The sequence below is a fragment of the Astyanax mexicanus genome, chromosome 15 (assembly GCF_023375975.1).
Source record: "Astyanax mexicanus isolate ESR-SI-001 chromosome 15, AstMex3_surface, whole genome shotgun sequence".
In the NCBI taxonomy this organism is placed as follows: Eukaryota; Metazoa; Chordata; class Actinopteri; order Characiformes; family Acestrorhamphidae; genus Astyanax; species Astyanax mexicanus.
In genome coordinates this window covers 10,658,562-10,663,779 of record NC_064422.1, presented here as the reverse complement: position 1 = coordinate 10,663,779, position 5,218 = coordinate 10,658,562, and positions in this window count along the sequence as shown.

The window sequence follows — 5,218 nt, the reverse complement described above, 5'->3', positions numbered from 1 at the left end:
AATCACAATCAGATTCACTCTATCTGGATGGAGAGATTTATCTGGATAAGGGTTTTATTGTGCGATAAGAAGAAGAAGGGTTGAAAACGAGCTGAAATAAAATAGGAGTAACAAGACTGTTTTTAAAATGTAAGAAGTATAAGTAGAAAGTAATAATTTCAAGTACCGGTATAGATAACCAACATTTCTAATTAAGTAACGCAACAAAGTATTTGTACTTCATTATTTCTAATTGCTACTGTATAATAAACTCATACTGACTGTAGAAAAAGCATGGTATAAAGCTGTATAAAGCATGGTACTGTAGATCTGCAAAGGATTGTGGTTCATCATGCTGAGAAAAGGACATCTTTATATCCTCTATAACTGTAAATAAACACAGAAAGCTACAGCAGGTTAGATTATATGTAGCTGAAACCTACAGAGACAGGTAGCCAGTCTTTTAGCTTAACAGACGTACAGTATGCTAGTTGTTGTTTACCTTAGCTTGCTAATGCTAATCTAGCCTTTTTTAGCTCACACCATTCACGTGTTAAACAGTCTCTTCGTGTCGGTTAAGATGTGGTAACTGATACCAAGCATGAAATGTGTGAAATGAGGTGTTGAAAGCTTCATTTCTTTCATTTTATTCCAGTAGATGTGTGTATATATGTATATATATATATATATATATATATATATATAAATTCCTTTACCGTGGTGTTAATTAGCTCCCTGTTACTCTCCTTAGCAAGTATGAGCACATTTTAACCAAAATATAAATAATTTGTACATAAAATACAAATTATTTTGTTTTCTGAAGAGATTTAGTTAATAAAGTCATTATCTTGGTGTTGTAGCAACACTACCACAGGACTCTCAAGTTTTAAAGCCTTAGGATAATAAAACTATGATTTTCAGTATGATTCCTGGCTAAATATCTTAATATCAACACTGAAACAATACCACAGCAAAAACCTAAACAACAGAAAGTAATGGAATAATAAAATATCAAACCTGGAACTAAAATTATTAGTTTTTTTTATAAATAATAAAAGAAAACAAAACAGATAAGATTAACAATGTTAGGATATTTATTGTTCATTTCAAGTAAGAACATATAATACGTTTATAGAATTTCTTTGATAGTTAACTTTCTGTGAGCTGTCTGAGATGAGACCCCCTCCTAATCACAAAATCTCTGAAAAAATAAGAAAAATTTGATTAAAAATGTCTTTGTTGCAGAACCACAAGTTTAGGGGTTGGGGCTAAATTTGATCCGACTCCTCCTACGTCGTGTTTTTATTGGTCTGAAGCAGATTGGATTCTAATCTTAACCCTATCCCTAACTCTTGGACTTATGGGAGGAGTTGGATCAAATTTAGCCCCACCCCCTGGACTTGTAGTTCTGTAGCGAGTGGTATTAAAAAAAAACAGAAAAAAATAGAAAATAAGGCATTTAAAAGTTGTGAGACACTTAAACCACTGATATATTGTGAATTATCATGAGATCTGTGTGGTGTTTCAGCGCTTTGAGGACCTTACACTATGGATTGAGTCGACTCATTGATTGAATCAGTTCAAGAATCAAGTGCAAACTCGAATCAATGATTCAAAACATTGTGTTGATATCAGACACAGAGCTCTCCTTAGACACTGGATTATGATTTAAAATGTGAGTTTGTGCTTAAAACTGAGACATAATGCAGTGAAACAGTCACAGAAAGATACTGTGAAGGAAACTGTGAAGAAGAGATTATTATTGATTGTTTTATACAATGGATTTTTCACAGATTCTCACCATAGAGCAACAACACTACAGTTTTTATAAACGGTAGCATTTAATTCTAGATCTTTTTTAGCCATATTAATTGTTTACGCTGGTATGTTGAGGCATTCTTGATTTATTCAGCTAAGAAGACCTGAGAATGCAATTATTACAATGCAATACATTATTAAAATCAATACACAAATGTATTTAAAGTAGTTTAATAGTCGTTAATACTTACAATTACTGTGATAATTATATTTGTATAGGTACTGTAAATACATGTACAGTATTCAAACTATAAACTTTAATAGTTAATAGTTTTTTGATGCAATTTCACATATTGCACTGCACTTTTACAGTGTAGATGTCAGAACATGTAAATTAAAGGCTTGTACACAGGCTAACCTTTAAGCTGGCTTCCTCTGAGCCCCTGAACAGGCCTGATAACACCGTCCATTACTGTAAGAAACAGCATTTCGACCTCTGAGCCCAAACTATAAACCTTTCAGAGGACATAAATCAGTGAGGCCAGTCAGATGATGGTTGGTTATCACAGGGTAAATGACTTTTCCAGTAATTGTGTTCCAGTAATTGTGTTCTGTTGGTGATAAACAATAGTCGCCTAAATGTCAGACCTGCTCCGTTCAGCTCTCTGAATAGCAGCAGACTTCCACACTGACTCTGAAATACTTTAGTTATAACAGACTACAATGTAGAAATGTGCATGGAGGTCTTGGATTTGGATTCAGTGTGTTCCTAAGAAAAAACTACAAAGACTCCCATAATAAAACACTCAAAAACACATCTAAATCAGAAAGGACTGTTTATTTTCTTCTTGCCACTTTTCCATAACGGCCAGATTTGTTGTGGAGTGCACTACATGAAAATGTCATGTGGACAGATTCTCCCATCTATGCTGTGGATCTCTGCAGCTCCTCCAGAGTGACCATGTTCTTCATGGCTGCTTTTCTGATCAGTGCTCTCCTTGCTTGATCTGTCAGTTTGGGTGGATCATGGCCGTGTCTTGGTAGGTTTGCAGTTGTAGAATACTTTTCTACTCCAAATACTACAGCAATAAAAGACTACAATGCATAAATGTTCACAGAGCTCTCAGGCAAATGTACCATGGAAACCCAATGCGCCTGCTAACGTACAGATCTTTTGCTGACATATAGCTTCCAGAAACTGGTTGTTTATCTGGATTTGGATTCAATGTGTTCCTAAGAAATCCTACCAAGAATCCTAAAATAAAACACTGAAAACCATTTTATTTGATTAAACTTTTGAAAAACATGTATTATTTCTGTTCCACTTCACAATTATGAGCTACTTTGTGTTGATTCCCTAATTAAAAAAATGGGAATAAAAGTAAACTAAGCATTATTATGCTATAGTGCACTAAATTGTTTAATTGTATAAAAAAATAGAACAAAGGTCTTTCTTAAATTGTGCTGAGTATACTTAACTGTACTAGAATTGAACTATTTTAAATATACTTAAGTTACATTTAAACTACTTCATGAATGTAACCCCATATTTTAAATATGTTTACAGTAAAATTATAATACATTTAATAGTATTAGTATTACAACTGTATCCCTATTATACACAAGGTATATTAGAAATTTACTGAGAATTGATGATAAAAGCAGTATATTCACAGTAGAGTACAAATATGCTTCTTGTTTCTGTCTTTGGTAGGTAGCACACTTCTAGGATACTTTGTTGGGTACAAAAATATATTTAATATACTGTGCTACAATTTTTTAGCATGTTAGAAATGTACTAAATTAGTAGTAGTAATTTAATTTACTTTCTAAAAATAGTTACATGATACGTTATACTTTAAGTGAACTACTGTAACAGTTGTTTTAAAGTATGTTTGGACTATGTACTTCATAGTAGCCTACTTTTAAATGTTTGATGAAAGCATAATATTAATGTACTTTTAATACATTGTACATTTTAGACTTACGTAGAGATTTCTCAATATTTTTTGTATTTAATTAAATATATATATATTTTTTGTCACCAGGGTCTATCACTTAAAATCTTAATAAAATACATTTACAGTTATTACAGTTTGTGGTTGTAAAGGGAATGTAGTCTTAGCTACACAGAACCATATAGGATTTACTAGACAGAACAAGAGAAAGCTATGCAGACCAAAACACTGTCTTAATGTACAAAACCAGAAGAACCAGTCCAGACTGGTGGAAGACGCGGTACAGCCCAAATAATGGAGAGTGACTCTATCCTAAAAGAATGTTGATCTGTTCACACGTACGAATGACAATGTGCTATTGCTAAAGTGTGAATAATGCAGCTCAAAGCTCAGTGAGAATTAAAGAGCTAAGAATTAATCAGGGTAATCAGAGTGGGTGTGGTGTAACAGGTTTTAATCTAGCGAAATTTACTCAGCATGAATGAATCAGATCTCTGAAGCCCTTAAAACTCTCTCAAAGTAAGATCTGCCTGCCAACATCCTTATGTTATGGTCACATGGGTGGAAACTCAGCTTGGTGGGTTTCAGGTGGGCACAGGATCCGAGTAGGTTTGTAGCTGTGTTGAGCCAGTTGGGCATTTTCCATATGGGCTCCAACAATACAGCCCACCTTTATCTACAGCTCTGGGAAAAAATAGTTTCTTTGATTTCACCAAATTGAAAACCTCTGGAATATAATCAAGAGGAAGATGGATGATCACAAACCATCAAACCACCAAACTGAACTGCTCGAATTTTTGTGCACCAGGAGTAAAGCAGCATAAAGTTATCCAAAAGCAGTGTGTAAGACTGGTGGAGGAGAACATGATGCCAAGATGCATAAAAAAACTGTGATTAAAAACCAACCAGGGTTATTCCACCAAATATTGATTTCTGAACTCTTAAAACTTTATGAATATGAACTTGTTTTCTTTGCATTATTTTAGGTCTGAAAGTTCTGCATCTTTCTCTTTTTTTTAGCAAATAAATGCTCTAAATGACAATCAGAGAAACTGATTCCGAAACTGAAGTTGTTTCTTAATTTATGTAACCTTTGGCCTGTACTGTATATGACTGACAATAAGACACTTATAGTCATACATTTCCAAATTATTATTAACAAAAATGATAGTGTTGGCTCACTCTATAAATTTGATTAATTTAAAATTCATCACTGGTCAAAAACCTGACAGGAAGGCGGAAAGTGAGATTTTTCAGGTCATGCATCCAAGTTCAAGAGACAAGAGTCTAAGGCTATGTTCAGACATATCTATATTGTATACAGATTGTTTATTTGATAATCTGATTATGTTGTTGCTTGTCCAGATTTTGTCAAATTCAATTCATTCCAAACCTTATTCATAAATAAATATGTACAGCTATGTCTCAATCTGAATGCTCTGGATGTACAAATCGAGTTTCAATGTGTGAAAATAAAATTTAAAAAGCTGTGAGGGATAGAAGAAATCAAATTAAACAGACAG